This window comes from Salvelinus namaycush, chromosome 2 (genome assembly GCF_016432855.1).
Source record: "Salvelinus namaycush isolate Seneca chromosome 2, SaNama_1.0, whole genome shotgun sequence".
Classification (NCBI taxonomy): domain Eukaryota; kingdom Metazoa; phylum Chordata; class Actinopteri; order Salmoniformes; family Salmonidae; genus Salvelinus; species Salvelinus namaycush.
Genome location: NC_052308.1, coordinates 43,278,176 through 43,303,224, shown reverse-complemented (window position 1 = coordinate 43,303,224; position 25,049 = coordinate 43,278,176). Strand labels below are relative to the sequence as shown.

Genomic DNA, 25,049 nt, shown 5'->3' with positions numbered 1-25,049 from the left:
TCACTGTTAGACTGGGCCGAGGAAGATCTGTGAGATCAGAGGGATGATGGAGTGTCTTTTTTAATTGAATTATAAATTAATTTTCAATGTTTAACTACTCATACAGATAACGTACCACTTAATATGATATGAGTTTGAAAGAGAAAAACAATTAAGACACTGTTGTCTATTTAAGCAACAAACAATGAGAATTTGCCAGGAACAGCCCTTAGGAGGGAGTTATCACACAATAATCCTCGGCTTCGATGGGAATTTAGCTTTTTGTAAAACGGTTGCCAACATTTAAACAAAAGATGAAGGACATGTCTTTCATTAAAGACGTATTTTTGTTCTGAGTAAATGTGTTTTATTTTCATCCTTCCACCTGGACATATGCTCATTTTGGAACGTTGCTATATGGGAACAGCCAAACAACGGAAGTGATGGATTTTTTTCTGACCAGAACTGTCCCAGAACTTGGGGAAGTGTGTCTGCACTTGTGCTGCAGCGGCAGGTGCACAAGACAAAACGTTACCAGCATCATACATATCGGTGAATCGCTGTGACATATGAAATACATTTGATAGTGTAATCAATCTGTAAAAACTACGTAAAAAAGTAACGAACGTGTTAAATGATTATGTGACGTACAGTCATATCCAGGTCCTGATTGGTCAACAAGCTGATTTTACGCTTCAAATAGTGTTATTTGACACATCAAACAGTGTTATTTCACGTGTATCTTGTTTGAAATGCAAAGACCCAAATGGCGTTCCATACTTTCCAGTGAACGACACACTGACGTCACGTACAGATGCACGTGACTCTTGACTGCAGTAAGAAAGCCTAGATTTAGTTTTTTTTAACTTCTTAACAAAATAACTTTTTGGGGTTTCTCCTACGCTGACAATGATGTGTTGATTCTTGCTTGAACAGTCACTAAGATTATATTTGGTTGTGATCTTTGTAAAATAACTATTTTGGATGCAGCAAGTTGTTAGCTAGAATGCTAACGCTCACTGACATGGCCATAGGCTGTAGCAAAAGATATCCAAAGAGACATTTTACTGGATGAAGTTGAAGTAATTTAAGTATAATGTAGTTGATTTGCAATGATGACACAAACATTATATTAAGCAGGACATTCATACGAGCCTTAAACTCCAATTATAATTCAAAAGTAGTGTGAAATTCACTCATAAGCAACATGTAAATAGAGGCTTTTTTTGTTTCCGTTCTGTTCTGTCACCATAGTGGATTGAGCAGTCAAATGGAATAGTGAATAGACAATTTTTTGTGTTTGTAAACGTTGCCGCACGAGGGCGATGCGAGCAACGTTTGCAAACACAAAAAATAGTCTATGTACTATTCCATTTGACTGCTCAATCCACTATCTCATCAGCCCAGCCAGGCAATTTATAAACTTGATCTCCACTGTAAAAAGCATTTAGATATTATATTCCATTTATTTTAGACTAGCATTTGGTTTTCAACAGCAGAGATTTGTATTAATCTTGCTGTCTGTCTCATTCCACGGGGATGCTGACCCATGTTGACTCCAATCCTTCCCACAGTTGTGTCAAGTTGGCAGGAAGTCCTTAAGGTGGTGGACCATTCTTGATACACACAGGAAACTGTTGAGCGTGAAAAAACCAGCACTGTTACAGTTCTGGCACCTTCTACCATACCCCGTTCAAAGGCACTTAAATATGTTGTCTTGCCCTTTCCCCCTCTGAATGGCACACATACACAATCCATGTCTTCAACATGTCTCCTCGCCTTCATCTATGTTCTGATTTAAGTGGCTTTAACAAGTGACATCAATAAGGGATCATAGCTTTCACCTGGATTTGCCTGGTCAGTCTATGTCATGTTAATGTTTTATATACCCAGTGTATACAGCATCTCGTGGAAGGATGAAATCTTATGGATGAATTCATCGAAATAAGGTTTTTATTGAAAATATGTCAATTATTATTTGAATATTTTGGTAACCCGTTGTTTTGTCTGGTAGCCCAAAAAGTTACATATTGCAGCTTTAAATTCATAATAATGATACTGACCTTTGGCTTTGATGTACTGGAAGGTATCTGGACATAACAAAATGGGTCATTATCATGCTCTTTTTGCCATAATGAAAAATAAGAAAACATGAGATGGGAACACTTTACACAAGCTGGCGAAGCAGAATAGCCCATAACGCATTCACAGCCATGTTATCAAGCAGTGGTCATTCTTATCTGAACAAAATGTAAAATAATGACAGAGAAATATAAATCAATAGGATGATCAGTGGAATAAGACACACTTATTATAACCATAACATGTTGAAATATTAAGAGTTCCTAAAGTAAAAGACTAAAAGAGGGGAAAGAAGAATGGAATATCCTGTAGCACAAACAGATGGAGCGGAAAAATAACTCACCGAAAAGGAGGATGACCAAAAACAGATGACCAGCCATATCAGGGATGAACAATGTCATTTTTTAGAGAGCTACATACATACTGTTCGTCTGACTTCACAGAAGATGGTGGCTGTGACTGGGACAAAGAATACATGTTTCAATAGAAATGTAGATGTGGGGCTTGTTCACAGGAAAACCACAGATGTCTCATATGGCAACTGTGGGCTAATGTCATGTTGCAGAGGACAAGGAGGCTGAACATTCAGAATCATTTATTGGTAATTATTTTTAGGTTCTCAAGCTATCTGTCTTTAACAGATGTTATTTTGTATTATTATTGCCGACAATTCGATTTTTAAAACCAAACTAACATGTCTGTCTGAGAATTTTTTTTATCTTCGACTTTTTGTTTTAGGTTTTTAACTGCTGCACAAAGTTTAACTACAAAAACCTTGCATTTGTGGTTAAGAGTTTGATGGTCTCTAAAATGTAGAAGGGTTTTCATATTTAATTTATGTTTAGTGAGTCATGTTTAATAATATGCCAGAGCAGTGAAGGTAAACTGATAAGCACAGTAAATGAAAGGAAAGGATGGAAGGAAGGAAGGAACGGAGGAGAGAAGAAGAAGCGAGTTCACACTACTCGGACTGATCAGTTTACCTTGAATGCTCTAACTGGTACCTAAATGTCAGCGCCTGTTCAGATAAACCGCGTGCTTTTCTTGAAGTGCATAACATTGAACGTGTGTAGGCTGAGAATGCAGTTGCTGTTTTTAAACTAACGTTTTTATGTGGTCTAACTTTGAGATTAACCGTTTGATCATGTGACCTAAAAAAAAAGCAGCAGCAGCCGAAGAAGTAACTTCATCTTCTGACATGCCCAAAAAATATGAAAAAGTGTCGGGAAAAGCTAAACCAGGTTTGTAAAACCATGTGCGGTTTAGGCCAATTTGAGTAACCTAATTTGACGGTTATTTGGTTAAATTACGGTTGATACATTTGTCCATTTCATTGTTAGAATCCAGCAAAGCACCTGCTGTGGCACGGAGAACTCCTCTTCATCCACCTACGATGGTGATAGTTAACGAAGCGCTGAAGGAGTTGGACTCTCGAAAGGGGTCTCCTCGCAGGCCATTCGCGGATACATAACTGAGAAATATCCATCTGTGGACCTGGTGAGGTTGAAATACATGATACGCAAGAACCTGAAAAAAGGATTCGAGGGCGGGGTATTGGTGAGGACATCAACTCGAAAGCAAACGGCGCACAGGGGAGGTTTCGGGTAAGTGACCCATGCATGTCTAAATCTTAAAGTAAATGCCCAGTGTTTCCAGATTTCTATGAAAAATGACCAATAATTTACAATATGAGTGAAATGGTTTTCCTTCCCAAAAATTGTAATTGAGTAGCTTTCCTGTTTGAATTGTGTTTTTTATTTTATTTTTAAACAGTGCTGCTGGTCACAAAAAATTGGGAGTTGAGAATTATATTGGTTCTACAGACAGTCTTCTATTTTCAGCAGTAGGCATTTGCTTTCCAAACTATGTTTTTCCCGCAATTTGTATTTTGAAATGTTTAAACGGACAACTGCAACCAACTACATACATATAATCCATGGATGGCAGTTCCCATTCAAATCAGTACTGGCAGCCATTGCTAGTGTACCCATGAGTTACCACTCAAATTGCCAGGGTAAGAGGTTAAAAAAAATCTGTGTATTCTTGTTTCGCACGCTTTGTACAAAATAATAAAATGCAGTACTACAGGATATTTCTTAACGTAGCTCTTTATTAGCTAGCTACAACTGGCATGTTCACATATCTCCAACCATGACCTAACCATCTGGGTGGTCTTAACCAATCATAGCACAGTATGATACGGCGGTAAAATGCATCCAATTACAATTCAGTATGTTTACACATATGAATATTACAATTCTGTCTATGGCCACAACACAACAAGCTGTACATTTGGCATGCATGCTGCCCAAATTGCAGCCTTCCCGACTGTAGGCAACCAGAAACTGCCAAAATCAAGGAAACAATTGAGTCAATGAGGGACAAAGTTTATGGTGTGTGTGTGTGGGGTGTGTTTTCCTGCCACTATTTAGGTCCATTTGTAGAATTTATGCCAAGGCGCATCGAAGCTGTTCTTGTAGCTGGTGGAGGCCAAACACCCTTTTTAAGACACTTTGTTGGTGTTCTCTTTATTTTGGCAGTTACCTGCATGTGCTTGTGAGAACATTTAATCCAGTTATTTTTGAGAAGCTATTGATCCTCTGTGGCTAAATATATTCTCTGGTTTATTTTGAACATTGAGAACAGGCTCCCTTGGTTGGTTATTGTAATGGTTTTCTTCCTGGGATGAAGGAGAGGACCAAAATGCAGCGCGGCTAGTGTTCAACATGTTTAATAAACAAAGAGACGATAAAGTGAACACTATACAAAACACAAAATAACAAACGTGAAAACCGAGACAGTCCTATCTGGTGCAGAACACAAAGACAGAAGACAACCACCCACAAAATCCCAACACAAAACAAGCCACCTATATATGATTCTCAATCAGGGACAACGATTGACAGCTGCCTCTGATTGAGAACCATATTAGGCTGAACACAGAAACAGACAAACTAGACACACAACATAGAATGCCCACCCAGCTCACGTCCTGACCAACACTAAAACAAGCACAACACATAAGAACTCTGGTCAGGACGTGACAGTTATAAAATAAGTAATTTGTTTTTTTGCCCCTGACTCACATAATTGACCAGTCACATTTAGCTATTATGCAGTTTATTTTTTCAGTTACCCAATCAAGGCAGGGCCCCACATCTACCCACATGGGGCCCATACCTCTCCTCCCCCATCTGATGATTAGCAGAGTGGCAGCAGGAAGCTGTCTACACTAATTGACAGTGTGGCAAAAGGTCACTGAGAACACTGATCCCAATGTGGAGAAGGCACCAAAGGCTGCAAAGGTCGGAGCCAAGAAGACTAAGGACCAGGAAGCCGGTAAACTGAATCGATTGTGCTCATCACTCCTAGGATTTAGACATCACCCTATAATCTGCCCAATTGTATGGGATCATTGTTATTGAGCTACATCCATTGCAATGGAGGACATTTAACATTGCTCTTTCAATGACTTGTATGGGTATCTCACTTCTCATGTTCATGATTGCATGCATACACACACATCACTAACTCTTGTCTCTAGAAGCTGAGAAGAAAAAGGCTACAGCCAAAAAGCAGGAGAAACCTTCAGAGGCAAGTGTGGTTTCAGTTATGTTCTGACTTGGCATTGTTCAAGTGGTTTTGGTGTATAGGGCCTTTTTTATATATATATATATATATATACACACACACACTTGTCATGGGTACTGGTTCCCTATTTGGGCTTTACCATGGTTAAATTGAATCAAATTTTAAATGGGTGATTGTATTGTAAACCTGTCATTTTCATCTTTCAGGATGCAAAAGCATCTGCTTCCAAGGTGGCCCCTGCTAAGAAGCCCAAGTCGAAGAGGGGACAGCTGAGGATCAACCCAAAGCACAGAAGACTACCAAGGGTGAAGGGGCAGCCAAGAAGGGTGCAAAAGCCAAAGCTTTCCAGAAGCCGATGAAGGGGGACACTGCTGCTCCTGAAGTTAAACCCACAGGGAAATGAGGCAAGAGGGCAGCAGCAGAGTGACTGCACTCCTTTTATCCCCTTTGTTTTTAAATAAAGCAGTTTGTAGTTCTTGTTTGTGGCATTTAGGTGTAGACCTAGCTGCTGTAAAATCTAATCTCCACTTTTCCTGTAGAGAAGTGTTGATGGTAGCTAGGGGTTTGTAATGATGCAAGATAAATAAAAAGCTGGAAAGTTCTTGTTTCTTACACCTGTTTAAATCAGTACCCTCTTCTGCCAGATTAATTGTATCACTAGTACAGTGACTTCCTGGAAAATATTGATGGCTAAGGTGTTTTCTATACAGTCAGGACTTTGTTGTACAGTCAGGACTTTGTTGTTCATCCATCATAGGTTAACGACCATGGCACGATTCATTGGGATAATCTGGTACAGTGAGTGTGAAGATTGTTGAGACCAATCTGAGCCTGGAACACTTCGGCACACTGGACATGACATCTTGTACCAGTCTCCTGAGGGACGGCCCTGATACTGGTCCTTCACTGTTCTCTCCACCATGGATTTTTTGATGCTGCTGGTTTGTGGTAGCAGTCTTTCTATACAGTTAGAACTAAACATTTCCCATAACTATTCAAAAACTAGTCTTATGGGTCAGTGCCCATAAAGGAGCAATGCAACATGTTGTACCATTTCAGTTTGTCCACAAGGGGGTGCAAGAACTAATTGGGTCTTCAGTTTGATATTCAAAGGTACCCAAACCAGAACATTGCTGTCCACTGGTGCTCCTGGTTCTTTATTCCCTGGAAGTTTAACCAGCTTTTACTCAACCACCCCTAAGGAGATGAATAAATCATTAACGCTGTGGACCTCAAAACCTGGATTTGAAAAAGGATACACAGGAAGAAGTGAAGCAAGTTTTTACTCTGCCCAGAATCTGTCCACGACGTGAGCAATTTATATGGAGGTCAATGAGTTGAATTTGGTCGACAAATATTTGCCAATTTTCCACGTGGGGGTTATTTGATCGAATCCAAGTTTTGTAATTGTTAGGTTGTGGACGCATGTGGCATTTCTGCAACTGAAAAAACTACTTCATATTGGAGTTGTGCCTGTTGTGATACTTATGGTTAACCCATTGTAGCATAGACATTGCAATGGAGGGCTTACACTATTTTAACATAGTCAACTGGGTGGGAATTCCTACGAGTCAGGAGAAATCTGCCATTGAAGGAAATGTAATACTTTAAAAATGGAGAGCATAGAAAACGCCATTGAAGCGGTCACAGATGAGGCCTATCTATGACCCAGTCACACTTATCTGCCCTCATTGGCTAGAAAAGGTGTCACCTGCCTTCCGCCTTTGAGGACATTGTTAGAGCTCGACTAGCTTGTCAATATTTTCTACACATCAAAAACACGAGGTTGAAATAGAAGCTGGGTTTGTTGACTCAATCCTTCATCTTTAAAACTGCATGTTTATTTGTTTTAAAAAATAAAAATTGACATTTCATTGTCACTCATAGAAACAGTACAGAAGCACTGAAAGTCTGAGCAGTTTCACAGCTCTTCAAGTATGTTCATTCAGTTTATAGATTCGTTTATAGTCTCAGCAGGGGCAGATCCAACAGGCAAGGCCAAGAGTGCGGGGCTTCAAGCTGAGCATATTCCGACTCAGTCCTGATCCAATCAGGCCCAACGTCGCGTTTAGCTCGTCCAATAGAAACAAGTCAAGAACCCATCACTTGCTTGATCCAGTGATAAATTTGATTTTGTCCACAGCAGTGCACTGTAGCTAGTCACATCACTCCTCCCAGAAAGAAGAGCGATTTGGTGAAATGGGCAAAGACTGGGGTGATTGAGAAGAGGGGCAGAGGAAGACAAACATGGAAGAGAACATATTGGGAGTAAGAAAAGGGAGAAAGGAGAGATTTTAGGGTTAAAGAGAGAAAAGGAAGAGAGATTTTGGGTGGAGAGAAAAGGAGAGCGAAAAAAGTCACTAGCCATGTGGATCCTCAACATGCCAGCTGTTTACCTTCCCAATTCTTCCACAAGAGAAAGCCTTTAAGCATCTGCATTAATGACTGCAAAAACAAGAAGAAATAAATTCAATACCACTTGAATCAATTCTAAAGCAAGAAAACGTTTCCACGTGTAAACAATTTCACTGCTTGGAGAGAGCGAGATAAACAAACATGCAGATCTCCTGGCTCCTCATCCTCCTCCTTTCCCGCTAAGCCCGCCCTTTGAGCTGGCCTGGCTCCACCACATGCATCAGAGGCAGTGTACAGGTTTGTTAGTTAGTCGCCTCCCCCCACACCAGGCCCCGCCTCCTCCAGAATGATGCCAGTATATATGTTGTGACTGGGTATATTGGAACACCATCCAAAGTGTAATTAATAACTTCATCTTGCTCAAAGGGATATTCAATGTCTACTTTTTTTTAACAATAATGGTACTTTGTGAGGCATTAGACAACCTCCCTGTTTTTCTTGGTTGAATCTGTGTTTGAAATTCACTACGTGACTGACCATCTTTACAGATAATTGTATGTTTTGGGTACAGAGATCAGGTAGTCATAAAAAAATCATAATAAACACTATTATAAACACGTATTATGCGACTTGTTAAGCAAAATTTTACTTCTGAACTTGTTTTGGATTTCCAAAACAAAGGGGTTGAATACTCATTCACACTTTTTTTTAACGTAATTCCACTTTGACATTATTTATTTTTATTTTTACCTTTATTTAACTAGGCAAGTCAGTTAAGAACAAATTCTTATTTTCAATGACGGCCTAGGAACAGTGGTTAACTGCTTTGTTCAGGTGCAGAACAACAGATTTTTACCTTGTCAGCACGGGAATTTGATCTTGCAACCTTTTGGTTACTAGTCCAATGCTCTAACCACTGGATTACCTTCTACCCCGATATGGGGTATTGTGTGTAGGCCAGTGACAAAAAAAATCTCAATTTCATACGTTTTAAATTCAGGCTGTAACACAACAAAATGTGGAAAACGTCAAGGGGTGTGAAGACTTTCTGAAGGCATTGTATGTTTTACCATTTAGATATAAAAGCACTTTATCTATATAGTCCCCACATTTGAGGAAGTCACAAGTATTTGGACAAATTCATTTATAGTGTATTAAAGTAGTCACACATTTTGTATTTTGGTCCTATATTCCTTGCACCCAATAAATACATCAAGCTTGTGACTCAACAAACCTGTTGGATGCATTTGCAGTTTGTTTTGGTTGTGTTTTGGATTATGTTTTGCCCAATAGGAAATTAATTGTATCCAACCGTTATGGAAGGAGGTATCACACAGTCAATATAATATACATCATTACAGTAGATTTAGCATTTACTAGGGGGAAGAAATAAGAAAAATGCTCAAAGGGGAGTATGACCCAGACCCCTCCAAAAAAATATATATATATATATTAACACAGTAACAGATATTATGGATAGACATGTAACAGAAGTCAGTTGTCCATGTGTAATACAGTAGTAATATCACCTGTTAAGCAACTTATTTGCAGTATCTGGATGTGTGATAAACAAAGGATGTCGTGTGAGAAAGAATGTATTTGTATGAGATGTGTGAGACATAGCTACAGAAAGCCAGAGGTGTAGTGTCAGTTTGTCTGCAGAAGACTGTACAACCCATCCGGCTGGGCTGAGGTTGCTGGTCTGTCGGGGATTGAGCTGTATACGTGGTACGTATCAGATTAGAGGAAAGAAACAGATTCACGTTAGGGCGTCGAATCTACAGTACAGTAAATGTAAGGTGTATTTTATGAGGATGTAACACCAATCTTAAACTGAAAGTCATAAAACACAGTGAGAGAAAGAGAGATACTTTTATTCTCTAGTCAGTCTGTCTGTGAAAACAATGCCATATATAATAATATAACAATATAATATATTACAACGAATAGGACATTTGTGCTGTACTTACATGTTCATTTGCAAATGCCTGTGTATCCACATCAACGGGACCTGCACATCAGAGAGAGACAATTCCATGAGTAAGAGGTTGTGTATGTATGTATGAGTGTGTGTTTGAGGGGGGTCATGTGTATTTTACATGTCTACATTGCATGTGTGTTACTTAGTCGAGTTTGCCCTATTGCGTTAGTAACAGCCAAACAAGAAGTGCAAGTAACAGGGCTTGATGTCATTTCACACTTCTCCTTATGACTCAAACTCCCCTACAGATATACAGCTCTATTCTCACACTGCTGATGCTCTGACACATTCATTTCTGTTTTAAGTGTCATATATGCATTTTGATATGGTTGATAAGGTTAGGCCCAACGTTTAAGCATGTACAGTAGCTGTGCACTTGCAGATGGTCCCGAGATCTGAGGGACAAACCTGAGGGCATGAATGTGGGCAGTACAGAAGGGATCTGAGAATCGATTCCAGCATCTCCTGAATCCACCTGTAGTAGAGAGAGAGGGAGAAGAAGAGAGAGAAGAGAGAGACTTTTAATCCTCCAGTCGTAACAAACTGACTGTCTATTCTACTTTCTAACTCGTGACATGAACTGCACCCTCTGTATCACAGGAAGTGTTTGTGGGTTTTGTGTCATTCTGAGGTCTACACATGTCCAATGCAAGATGTAGGTTATTTGATTTTACATAAACTATGTACCTACTTACGAACACATTTACAAGGTTTAACATGATTTATCCTTATCCCAGTCTGCTGTTCCCACATGCTTCAAGAGGGCCACCATTGTTCCTGTTCCCAAGAAAGCTAAGGTAACTGAGCTAAACGACTACCGCCCCGTAGCACTCACTTCCGTCATCATGAAGTGCTTTGAGAGACTAGTCAAGGACCATATCACCTCCACCCTACCTGACACCCTAGACCCACTCCAATTTGCTTACCGACCCAATAGGTCCACAGACGACGCAATCGCAACCACACTGCACACTGCCCTAACCCATCTGGACAAGAGGAATACCTATGTGAGAATGCTGTTCATCGACTACAGCTCAGCATTTAACACCATAGTATCCTACAAACTCGTCATCAAGCTCGAGACCCTGGGTCTCGACCCCGCCCTGTGCAACTGGGTCCTGGACTTCCTGACGGGCCGCCCCCAGGTGGTGAGGGTAGGTAACAACATCTCCACCCCGCTGATCCTCAACACTGGGGCCCCACAAGGGTGCGTTCTGAGCCCTCTCCTGTACTCCCTGTTCACCCACGACTGCGTGGCCATGCACGCCTCCAACTCAATCATCAAGTTTGCGGACGACACTACAGTGGTAGGCTTGATTACCAACAACGATGAGACGGGCTACAGGGAGGAGGTGAGGGCCCTCGGAGTGTGGTGTCAGGAAAATAACCTCACACTCAACGTCAACAAAACAAAGGAGATGATTGTGGACTTCAGGAAACAGCAGAGGGAGCACCCCCCTATCCACATCGACGGGACAGTAGTGGAGAAGGTGGAAAGTTTTAATATCCTCGGTGTACACATCACGGACAAACTGAATTGGTCCACCCACACAGACAGCGTTGTGAAGAAGGCGCAGCAGCGCCTCTTCAACCTCAGGAGGCTGAAGAAATTCAGCTTGTCACCAAAAGCACTCACAAACTTCTACAGATGCACAATCGAGAGCATCCTGTCGGGCTGTATCACCGCCTGGTACGGCAACTGCTCCGCCCACAACCGTAAGGCTCTCCAGAGGGTAGTGAAGTCTGCACAACGCATCACCGGGGGCAAACTACCTGCCCTCCAGGACACCTACACCACCCGATGTCACAGGAAGGCCATAAAGATCATCAAGGACAACAACCACCCGAGCCACTGCCTGTTCACCCCGCTACCATCCAGAAGGCGAGGTCAGTACAGGTGCATCAAAGCAGACACCGAGAGACTGAAAAACAGCTTCTATCTCAAGGCCATCAGACTGTTAAACAGCCACCACTAACATTTAGTGGCCGCTGCCAACATACTGACTCAACTCCAGCCACTTTAATAATGGGAATTGATGGAAATTATGTAAAAATGTATCACTAGCCACTTTAAACAATGCCACTTAATATAATGTTTACATACCCTACATTACTCATCTCATATGTATATGTATATGTATATACTGTACTGTATATCATCCACTGCATCTTGCCATCTTTATGTAATACATGTATCACTAGCCACTTTAAACTATGCCACTTTATGTTTACATACCCTACATTACTCATCTCATATGTATAGACTGTACACTATACCATCTACTGCATCTTGCCTATGCCGTTCTGTACCATCACTCATTCATATATCTTTATGTACATATTCTTTATCCCTTTACACTTGTGTGTATAAGGTAGTAGTTGTGGAATTGTTAGGTTAGATTACTTGTTGGTTATTACTGCATTGTCGGAACTAGAAGCACAAGCATTTCGCTACACTCGCATTAACATCTGCTAACCATGTGTATGTGACAAATAAAATTTGATTTGATTTGATTTAATGTATTCAGAAACCGTTTTTGGTGAAAAACATCTTATTTGGTAATAAAAAAAAATGACCATATAAATCTGTAAATAAATATAGCTGTTGGTTTGATACTTTGAACATTCATATGTTGAAGCACTACTAATGTAACATTAAGGTCTTGATCCTCAGATCAAACAGTCAGAGGGCAGAGGATGCTGGTGAGAGGAGTTATAGGAGGACGGTCTCATTGTAATCGTTGAAATGGTATTAATGGAATGGAGTCAAACACGTAGTTTTGATGTGTTTGATGTGTTTGATTTGTTTGACTCCGTCCTATTAAATCCATTACAATCATTACAATGAGCCTGTCCTCCTATAACTCATCCCACCAGCCTCCTCTGTCAGAGGGGTATATGTGTACAGATACCACTGTAATGTAGCACCCTCACCATGACTCTGCTGCTCACCGCTCCCATAGACACCAAATCATCTACAACTGAAACACAATGAAAATGGAATTACAGTGTTTGTACATGCGTGTATATAGTTCTGTAAGTTGTATGTGTGTCTATGTTGATGTATTTTGTTTGGAACATACATTGGCTGTGATCATCCTGTCTGGCTGTAGGTCTGTACAACATAAAAGTATAAGAAGTTTGTGGTAAGAACATCTCATCATGGGCAATACAGAACTAAAGGTTGATACAATCTGCATCATATTCACAAGGAGAATTCTTACCTCTGAGAATAGTTTTTCTCTGAAAAACAAATGAGGCTAAATTAATTATATTGAATATAGCCTAACCTATACAATATGATCAAAATGAGTTGATAAATGAACCCATGCCAAAGTCACTTACATTAATGTCAGCACGGTAAATTTGCAAATGATTTGTTTTGCAGAATCAAATGTACTCACTGGTCCTCCTGCAGAGACAGACAGCTGTCAATCCTACCAGGAGCACGCCCACTCCAGAAGCCACACTCACTGCTGCCTGCCATATTTGCCCCACTATTTGGTGACATGATGACATCGGGAGAGGTCATTAGCTCTTGGACCACATTATTGTTCGTTTAAGAAAATGTGCATAGCTCTGTTTTCATATGTGTGAGAAAAGACAGCGAGAAAAGGATACTTACCCAGAATGTTTTCTTGACTGTTTGATTCCACATCACTTTCTGTGGAGCTTTGACCTCCTGGGCACATGCAAGAGAGAAGGACAGTTTAATAACAGAGTTATGCAAATATTTCTAAGAAGAGACAAATTGTTTGATTAATCCTAAACCTTTGACTGAATTCACATTTGGCTATATTTGTATACTGGTTTATGCTTTAATAGACACAAATATTTAGCAAACTAAATGAAACCTATTGGCTATACTTACTTTCAGTTGGACTTGCTGGGGTGTCAGTGGTCAAAGTACAGCAAACAGTCGACCCTGATGCAAAGCAAATCATTGGATCTGATTATACAAAAATACATCTAAATGGGTTGATTTTAATCAATCAAATATCAACCTCTTTTTGTAATGAGGCAAATTTGTGATGGGAAAAAAACATACAAAAACATGGAGAAGATAAGCTACTCTATTTGTTTTACTTATATTAGCTAACTAGATAAAGATGACTAAGAGACCTGATAAAGGATTCACTGCCGTGCTAGGGGTCAAAGGGGAGGTCAAACCTGGTGAGAAGAGATTACTCATATTACACAAGAACAAATGTAAATGAATGTAATATCTAAGGTCATTAATTAAGCAGAAAGAGAGAAGTACACTGCACATTACCTACAAATCAGATGGACTAAAAGTGGTTAAAAATCTGGACTGGAATTACAAGCAGCTATGAATACATCTATTAGTTAACCGGTCAGAGCTTTAGTTAATGAATGTGAACAAAGATATTGTATTTGCAAACTAAGTTTAAATTGGTGGATCTACTTACTGGTAGTTGGTGTCACTGTGGTGTCTGGGGTAAAGGTAGAAGTAACAGTTGAAACAAGTGGGAAGCAATATGACTACACAAGAATAAGGTTTTACATTCACATTTGGGTCACTTCATTTTACAGGCCCATAATCTAAACTCTTGACTGTACAATTGGTATTTGCAGAGATGGTAATTTAGAGGCCCAACACACCTTCTGTAGGACTCACTGTCGTGCTGGGAGGCAAAGTAGATCTAGGACCTGGAGTCAAACCCACTGAGAAAACACATAATAATGAAATTTGCATTTTATTCATGATCGTATTAATGATCATCATGGTGTTGTTGGCCTTTTGAAATACCTTCATGATTTATCTATTCAAAGTGGGCAAAGTAAGACTATAAAAATCACGACGGACAGATTGCTTCTAGCCCTGGTAGATTATATTTCTCCTCATTATAGAGATGATAAGACCAATTCATAAGGTGATAAAGTCTTTCAGGACAGATAAGGTGTTGATTGTTGTTAACAGCTTCCTAGAATAAAGTCACCATGTTATCTAACAGCAGAAGCATAACATCGCATAGATACGATCTAAACACTTGACTAGATGCACACAGACATTCTATTACTTGTGCTGATGATCCCAGACATTGGTGTTGAGGCAGGTGTCATATCTATAGAACAGCTTAATTAACTAACAGAACCGCTTCATTTACACATGAACACAACTATTCTTATTGCTGAAACCTGCTTTGCTTTCAAATAAAAGCAGTGTCACTATAAAAGGACAAATGTGTAGCCTACCTGCTATAGAAGGTGTCTGTATAGTTGTTGGATCACTGATGTGAACTCCCAACAGATCTGAAATAATTTGGGTTGGAAATGTGGTATTTAGTTTGTTTGTTAGAATTAATATAGTCATACTAAGAAGATGCTAAATTCAAAGTGAGTCAGATCATGAAGACCTGCAGCCAAAGCTTTTCCCATCACTGCTGGAGAGAGAGATTCTGGTCCTGAGCTCACTCTGTAGTCACAGCTCACCTCCTTACGCCTCACTGACTGTAGAGTTCTGATAATATCCCTCTCAGTTACAGTGAATCTACAGAACCCCTGTTTGGAACCTTTGCTTTTTTCTTTCCAGATATTTTCTGTGAATAATTGCTGACTCTCCTCTCCAACATACAGTTTACAGGTGGTGTCAGGACTGACGGATCCAGGGATCAAACAGATGACGATGAAGAACCAATCAAAATCGACTGTAATGTCTGGTTTTGGATCTGTTAGGAAAGGACAGAGACTCCTTTTTGCATCACTCTATTTGAATGTAATGTAAACTCAGCAAAAAAAGAAACGTCCTCTCACTGTCAACTGCATTTATTTTCAGCAAACTTAACATGTGTAAATATTTGTATGAACATGACAAGATTCAACAACTGAGACATAAACTGAACAAGTTCCATAGACATGTGACTAAAAGAAATTGAATAATGTGTCCCTGAACAAAGGGGGGGTCAAAATCAAAAGTAACAGTCAGAATCTGGTGTGGCCACCAGCTGCATTAAGTACTGCAGTGCATCTCCTCCTCATGGAATGCACCATACTTGCCAGGTCTTGCTGTGAGATGTTACCCCACTCTTCCACCAAGGCACCTGCAAGTTCCCGGACATTTCTGGGGGGAATGGCCTTAGCCCTCACCCTCCGATCCAACAGGTCACAAACGTGCTCAATGGGATTGAGATCCTTGCTCTTCGCTGGCCATGGCAGAACACTAACATTCCTGTCTTGCAGGAAATCACGCACAGAACGAGCAGTATGGCTGGTGGCATTGTCATGCTGGAGGGTCATGTCAGGATGAGCCTGCAGGAAGGGTACCACATGAGGGAGGAGGATGTCTTCCCTGTAACGCACAGCGTTGAGATTGCCTGCAATGACAACAAGCTCAGTCCGATGATGCTGTGACATACCGCCCCAGACCATGACAAACCCTCCACCTCCAAATCGATCCCGCTCCAGAGTACAGGCCTCGGTGTAACGCTCGTTCCTTCACGATAAACGCAAATCCAACCATCACCCCTGGTAAGACAAAACCGCGACTCGTTAACTTCTTATGGCTGCAAGGGGCAGTATTGAGTAGCCAGTTAAATCGTGCCCATTTCAAACGGCCTCGTACTCAATTCTTGCTCGTACAATATGCATATTATTATTACTATTGGATAGAAAACACTCTCTAGTTTCTAAAACCGTTTGAATTATTTCTCTGAGTGAAACAGAAGTCATTCTGCAGCACACTTCCTGACCAGAAAGTGGAATGTCAGAAATCGATGCTCTGTTCAACTTCCTGCCTATACATGGGCATGATACGTAAGAGTCTACATACACTTCATACACCTTCCCCTGGTTGTCAAGAGGCGGTGAGAGAAAAAAATTTGTGTTTATCTTGGTCTGAGGTGGAATTAAAGCTCTTTGTTTGACGTGACCGTCCATTTCCTGTTTCTGGAGCGCACGAAAGAGGACATGGATTTGCCTTCTGTTTTGCTCTCGTTATGGACGACTAACATCTCCGTCTTAGATTTTATTTGATACATGTGACCATATCATCGTAAAGTATGTTTTTTCAATATAGTTTAATCAGATTATTTACATTTTTTCGGGAGTTTTGCCGTGTTCCGTTCTCTGACTTTGTTGACGTTGGAGAGATCCGTAGCACTTGGCAAGTGCCCATGCTAAATGAAGAGGGAAATTTGCCGTTCCAGATCCAAACAACGACTGTTCTGGACAAAGGACACCTTGTCCAACATTCTGACGGAAGATCACCAAAAGTAAGAAACATTTTATGATGCTATTTCTAATATCTGTCGTGCATGTGAACTGGTCGTCGGCGCCCAAGTGTTTCTGGCTATTGTGGCTATGCTAATATAACGCTACATTTTGTTTTCGCTGTAAAACATTTAATAAATCGGAAATATTGTCTGGAATCACAAGATGCCTGTCTTTCAATTGCTGTACACTATGTATTTTTCAGAAATGTTTTATGATGAGTAATTAGGTATTTGACGTTGGTGTCTGTAAATATTATGGCTGCTTTCGGTGCAATTTCTGATTGTAGCTGAAATGTAAACTATGATTTATACCTGAAATATGCAAATTTTTCAAACAAAACATATGCTATACAATAAATATGTTATCAGACTGTCATCTGATGAAGTTGTTTCTTGGTTAGTGGCTATTTATATCTTTATTTGGTCGAATTTGTGATAGCTACTGATGGAGTAAAAAACTGATGGAGTAAGAAAAGTGGTGTCTTTTGCTAACGTGGTTAGCTAATAGATTTACATATTTTGTCTTCCCTGTAAAACATTTTAAAAATCGGACATGTTGGCTTGATTCACAAGATGTGTACCTTTCATATGCTGTATTGGACTTGTTAATGTGTGAAAGTTAAATATTTAAAAAAATATATATTTTGAATTTCGCGCCCTGCACTTTGAGCTGGCTGTTGTCATAAGTGTACCGACGTCGGGCTTGCACGCCAAACAGGTTAATGAAGAGCACTTTTTGCCAATCCTGTCTGGTCCAGCGACCGTGGGTTTGTGCCCATAGGCAACATTGTTGCCGGTGATGTCTGGTGAGGACCTGCCTTACAACAAGCCTACAAGCCCTCAGTCCAGCCTCTCTCAGCCTATTGCGGACAGTCTGAGCACTGATGGAGGGATTGTGCGTTCCTGGTGTAACCTTGGCAGTTGTTTTTGCCTTCCTGTACCTGTCCCGCAGGTGTGATGTTTGGATGTACCGATCCTGTGCAGGTGTTGTTACACATGGTCTGCCACTGCGAGGATGATCAGCTGTCCGTCTTGTCTCCCTGTAGCGCTGTCTTAGGCGTCTCACAGTACGGACATTGCAATTTTTTCGCTCTGGCCACATCTGCAGTCCTCATGCCTCCTTGCAGCATGCCTAAGGCACGTTCACACAGATGAGCAGGGACCCTGGGCATGTTTCTTTTGGTGTTTTTCAGAGTCAGTAGAAGGGCCTCTTTAGTGTCCTAAGTTTTCATAACTGTGACCTTAATTGCCTAACGTCTGTAAGCTGTTAGTGTCTTAATGACTGTTCCACAGGTGCATGTTCATGAATTGTTTATGGTTCATTGAACAAGCATGGGAAACAGTGTTTAAATCCTTTACAATGAAGATCTGCAAGTTATTTGGATTTTTATGTATTATCTTTGAAAGACAGGGTCCTGAAAAAGGGACATTTCTTTTTTTGCTGAGTTTATATTTCACAAGTGACACTGACTCTCACTAAATTAGAGCCTGTCATTCTCTTTATATTACGTATCTGTCACGATCGTCTTGACGTGGAAGAGAGGACCAAAACGCAGCGTGTGAAAAATACATTCTTTTTAATTATAACGACGAAACAAAAACAACAAACTGACGATCGTGAAGCTATTTAAACAAATCGTGCTGACACTAAACACTACACAATGACATAGACAATTACCCACAACAGCCCAATGCCTATGACTGCCTTAAATATGGCTCCCAATCAGAGACAAATGAATGACGCTGTCTCTGATTGAGAACCATTCAGGCAACCATAGACATACCTAGAAACCTACACTCAACACTAACCCATACACTCTAACAAAACCCCCTAGACACTACAACCACCCAAGACAAGACAAAAACACAAACATCCCCCCTGTCACACCCTGACCTAACCAAAATATTACAGAAAATAAAGATAACTAAGGCCAGCGCGTGACAGTACCCCCCCCCCCCCCAAAGGTGCGGACTCCGGCCGCAAAACCTGACACAGAAGGGGAGGGTCCGGGTGGGCCTTCCTACGGCGGCGGCTCGGGTGCGGGACGTGGCCCCCACTCCACCATAGTTAATACCCGCTTTGGTGGCTCTGGCGGATCCTGGCTGGCTGGCGACTCTGGCTGCTCATGGCTGGCTGGCGACTCTGGCTGCTCATGGCTGGCTGGCGACTCTGGCTGCTCATGGCTGGCTGGCGACTCTGGCTGCTCATGGCTGGCTGGCGACTCTGGCTGCTCATGGCTGGCTGGCGGCTCTGGCTGCTCATGGCTGGCTGGCGGCTCTGGCTGCTCATGGCTGGCTGGCGGCTCTGGCTGCTCATGGCTGGCTGGCGGCTCTGGCTGCTCATGGCTGGCTGGCGGCTCTGGCTGCTCATGGCTGGCTGGCGGCTCTGGCTGCTCATGGCTGGCTGGCGGCTCTGGCAGATCCTGGCTGACTGGCGGCTCTGGCAGATCCTGGCTGATTGGCGGCTCTGGCAGATCCTGGCTGATTGGCGGCTCTGGCAGATCCTGGCTGACTGGCGGCTCTGGCAGATCCTGGCTGACTGGCGGCTCTAGCGGCTCCTGACTGACGAACGGCTATGACGGCTCGGGACAGACGGGCGGCTCTAATGGCTCGGGACAGACGGATGGCTCAGATGGCGCTGGGCAGACGGATGGCTCAGATGGCGCTGGGCAGACCGATGGCTCAGATGGCGCTGGGCAGACCGATGGCTCAGATGGCGCTGGGCAGACCGATGGCTCAGATGGCGCTGGGCAGACCGATGGCTCAGATGGCGCTGGGCAGACGGATGGCTCAGATGGCGCTGGGCAGACGGATGGCTCAAATGGCGCTGGGCAGACGGGTGGCTCAGATGGCGCTGGGCAGACGGATGGCTCAGATGACGCTGGGCAGACGGATGGCTCAGGTGGCGCTGGGCAGACGGATGGCTCAGATGGCGCTGGGCAGACGGATGGCTCAGATGGCGCTGGGCAGACGGATGGCTCAGACGGCGCTGGGCAGGCAGGCAGCTCAGACGGCGCTGGGCAGACGAGCAGTGCAGGCGGCGTTGGGCAGACGGCCGACTCTGACCTGCTGAGGCGCACAGTAGGCCTGGTGCGTGGTGCCGGAACTGGTGGTACCGGACTGGAGACACGCACCTCAAGGCTAGTGCGGGGAGCAGGAACAGGGCACACTGAATTCACGAGGCGCACTATAGGCCTGGTGCGTGGTACCGGAACTGGTGGTACCGGGCTGAGGGCACGCACCTCAGGGCGAGTGCGGGGAGAAGGAACGGTGCGTACAGGGCTCCGGAGACGCACAGGAGGCTTGGTGCGTGGTACCGGAACTGGAGGTACCGGGCTGGGGACACGCACCTGAAGGCTAGTGCGGGGAGAAGGAACAGGGCATACTGGACCCTGGAGACGCACATTAGGCCTTGTGCGTGGTGCCGGAACTGGTGGTACCGGGCTGGGGACACGCCTCTCAGGGCTAGTGCGGGGAGAAGGAACAGGGCATACTGGACCCTGGAGACGCACATTAGGCCTAGTGCGTGGTGCCGGAACTGGTGCTACCGGGCTGGGGACACGCATCTCAGGGCTAGTGCGGGGAGCAGCAACAGGATGCACAGGACTCTGGAGACGCACAGGAGGCTTGGTGCGTGGTGTAGGTACTGGTGGTAATAGGCTGGAGACACGCACCACAGGGCTAGTGCGTGGAGGAGAAACAGGGCTCTGGAGACACACAGGAAGCCTGGTGCGTGGTGTAGGCACTGGTGGTACTGGGCTGGGGCGGGGAGGTGGCGCCAGAAATACCGGACCGTGCAGGCGTACTGGCTCCCTTGAGCACTGAGCCTGCCCAACCTTACCTGGTTGTATGCTCCCCGTAGCCCGACCAGTGCGGGGAGGTGGAATAACCCGCACTGGGCTGTGTAGGCGAACCGGGGACACCATGCGTAAGGCTGGTGCCATGTATGCCGGCCCGAGGAGACGCTCTGGAGACCAGACGCGTTGAGCCGGCTTCATGGCACCTGGCTCAATGCCCAATCTAGCCCTGCCAGTGCGGGGAGGTGGAATAACCCGCACCGGGCTATGCACACGTACAGGAGACACCGTGCGCTCTACCGCATAACACGGTGTCTGCCCGTACTTTCGCGCTCCACGGTAAGCTCGGGGAGTTGGCGCAGGTCTCCTACCTGACTTCGCCACACTCCCTTGTATCCCCCCCCCCCAAGAATTTTTTTGGGCTGACTCACAGGCTTCCTACCGCGTCGTCGTGCTGCCTCCATTCGCCGGTATCCCTCCTCGCACTGTTCCAGAGAATCCCAGGCGGGCTCCGGCATTCGCCCTGGGTCGATCGCCCACCTGTCAATCTCCTCCCACGTAGTATAGTCCAGATCCTGCTCCCATTGCCATAAATCCTGTGTATGTTCCTGCTTCCGCTTGACACGCTGCTTGGTCCCGTTCTGGTGGGTAATTCTGTCACGATCGTCTTGACGTGGAAGAGAGGACCAAAACGCAGCGTGTGAAAAATACATTATTTTTAATTATAACGACGAAACAAAAACAACAAACTGACGATCGTGAAGCTATTTAAACAAATCGTTCTGACACTAAACATTACACAATGACATAGACAATTACCCACAACAGCCCAATGCCTATGGCTGCCTTAAATATGGCTCCCAATCAGAGACAAATGAATGACAGCTGTCTCTGATTGAGAACCATTCAGGCAACCATAGACATACCTAGAAACCTACACTCAACACTAACCCATACACTCTAACAAAACCCCCTAGACACTACAACCACCCAAGACAAGACAAAAACACAAACATCCCCCCTGTCACACCCTGACCTAACCAAAATATTACAGAAAATAAAGATAACTAAGGCCAGGGCGTGACAGTATCAGCATGTCTTATCTCATTCCTATTTATGAGTGCCATTTAATAATGTGTGCCGTGTCTTTACAACGATTGCCTTTCACTTAATTCTCTTAACTTCACTAGGGTAGGGGGCACCATTGTGAATTTTGGATGAAAAGCGTGCCCAAAATAATCTGCCTGCTACTCAGGCCCAGAAGATAGGATATGCATATAATTAGCAGATGTGGATAGAAAACACTATAAAGGTTCCAAAACTGTTAAAGTAATGTCTGTGGGTATAACAGAACTGATATGGCAGGTGAAAACCTGAGGAAAATCCAACCAGGAAGTACCATTATTTTGAAAGGCTGTTTTTCCATTGAAAGCCTATCCACCATACAAATACTTAGGACCCAGTTCATGAGCTCCGTGGCTTCCTCTACATGTGGCCAGTCTTTAGGCATTGTTTCAGGCTTTTACTCTGAAAAATGGGGAGATACAGCACTTTCAATCAGTGCCCAGTTGAAATTTCCATTCATCAGCCATGCGCCTGATCGGGAATGCGCCTTTCTTGTTTCTCCTTTCCTATTGACGAAGCTTTTGTCCGGTTGAAATATTATTGATTATTTATGACAAAAACAACCAGAGGATTGTTTTTAAACATCGTTTTGCATGTTTCTACTAACTTTTATTGTACTTTTTAAAAACTTTTCGTCTGGAATTAGTGCACGCACCTTAGTGCACGCACCAAGCATTCAGATTATTGGACAAAACGTGTGAACAAAAAGGAGGTATTTGGTCATAAAGAGGGACATTATTGATCAAAACTAACATTTATTGTCTAACATGGAGACCTGGAAGTGCCACCAGATGAAGATCGTCAAAGGTAAGTGATTAATTTTAATGCTATTTCTGACTTTTCTGACACTCTCCATGGCTGGAAAATGGCTATATAGGTTTCTGTGGCTAGGTGCAGACCTAACATAATTGCAAAGTGTGCTTTCTCCGTAAAGCCTTTTTGAAATCCTACACAGCGGTTGCATTAAGGAGAAGTTTATCATTATTCGTATGTTTAAAACTTGTATCGTTTATCAATGTTTATGGTGAGTATTTCTGTAATTTGATGTGGCTCTCTGCACATTCACCGGACATTTGTTTGAGACAATGCATTTCTGACCATAACGCGCCAATGTAAACTGAGATTTTTGGATAGAAATAAGAACTTTATTGAACAAAACATACATGTATTGTGTAACATGAAGTCCTATGAGTGCCATCTGATGAAGATCATCAAAGGTTAGCGATTACATTTATCTCTATTTCTGCTTTTTGTGACTCCTCTCTTTGGCTGGAAAAATGGCTGTATGGTTTTCTGTGACTAGGTGCTGACCTAACATAATCACATGGTATGCTTTCGCAGTAAACGCCTTTTTGAAATCGGACACTGTTTTCTGTCCCCTACGACTACAGACACGGGGGACACGCCTGACGCAGCTGAGAGGCTACATCCAACTCTACCACGCAGCCAGGCCGGTGAGGAGCGAGGGACAGAAGGCGACCTGCCATTGAACACCAAACCAGCAATTGACTACCAGACCAGCCATCGACTAACGATCCCTGCTCGGGAGGAAGAGCCGAACCCTGTTCGGGTAGAGCCGAACTAATCCTGCTCGGGTAGAACCGAACGAACAACCCCTGTTCGGAAGGACCTGAATGAACATTGGCCACCGATCAGGAATCAACTGCTGTGTTAGTTTGGCCCGTTGCTTCTAGTTAGCCTACAGCCCTAAATCCCAGCCTATTTATATATAGGGCCATAGTGATACTGTGTATTACTGTGTCAAGCTGAGTTTATAAAGAACCTTTGATTGTACTTTGGCCTGTCTCTGTGGTTGTTTGCCGTGGGATCTTAGAACTCTACTTTTGACATGTACATTTCAAATATTTATTGTCTTCACAACAACTATTTTTAAAATGACATTGGATGAGATTGTGATTTAAACAGAATCATTCAAGACAATCTGAATATAAAATTTCTTTCCAAGAATAGTAAGAGAGACAGAACCACTTTGCATCGATGGATAGTAAGTTTCTACTGTGTAAAAACATCTCAGTTTGATCTCAGCAGATGAACTTTGACCTGCCCACGAGAGCAGCTCAGTCCCCGTGAGTGACCGCATACAGGGTGAGTGTTTAGGATCTCTCTACTCTGTGTAGAAGTAACAGTGAGACACAGTGACAGATGGAGGAGTCTGACAGCTCAGCTGAACTGAGTCTCTCTCTGATGACTGTAGAGCTGACTGTCAGCCTGGGAGGAGGTGGGTCTCTTTGAACGTTGCATTTAAAAAACATTACAGGTAATCCATACATACTAACAGTATGGAAAATCCATTAATAAAATGTTAAACTATATCAGCATTTATGTTTGTACAAAGTACAGTAAATCCTGTCATTATGTGAAATGAAGATGTTTAAGAAATACGACAGAAGATCTCATTTTCAGAACGAGCATAATTAATACGGTATAACAGTGAAGTGTAGGATTGTTTGAACCACCTACTTACCCTGAACAGTGACTGAGACAGGGTCACTAAAAGGAGATGTGTGAGACTTCCATACAGTGCAGTAACATGTCACTTTGACCACAGCTGGAAATGTTGGACCAGACATCTTGAGCAGCTCTGTTCCTGTTATTGTCTGCGTACACGATGAGTCTGGAAGATTCTTCCCCCCCTCTATGTAGAAGTAACAGTGAGACACAGGGAGAGAGGGAGGAGTCTCACAACTCAGCTGAACTGATTCTGTCTCTCTGATGACTGTAGAACTCACTGTCAGCTGAGGAATGTCTGTGAGAATAGGTGAATTAAGCATTTAGCATTTTGTGGTTTTGAGAAATGTACTGATAGCCTAGTCCCTCCTTGTTACTTCAGACTTAAGGATCTTCAGTCAATTACTTTATGCGGCGACAGTATGCGAAATTAAGGAG

At 42.9% G+C, this 25,049-nt stretch overlaps 1 long non-coding RNA gene across 1 annotated transcript; it reads right to left on the bottom strand.

Moving 5' to 3' along the window:
• Window positions 1-13,866: 13,866 nt before the first annotated feature.
• Window positions 13,867-24,704, bottom strand: LOC120063473. The gene is made up of 5 exons (XR_005478510.1): window positions 24,628-24,704; window positions 15,206-15,262; window positions 14,612-14,674; window positions 14,419-14,442; window positions 13,867-14,158 (listed from the first exon to the last, which is right to left on the bottom strand). It is a non-coding gene; the product is annotated as an uncharacterized LOC120063473 (long non-coding RNA).
• Window positions 24,705-25,049: the final 345 nt, after the last annotated feature.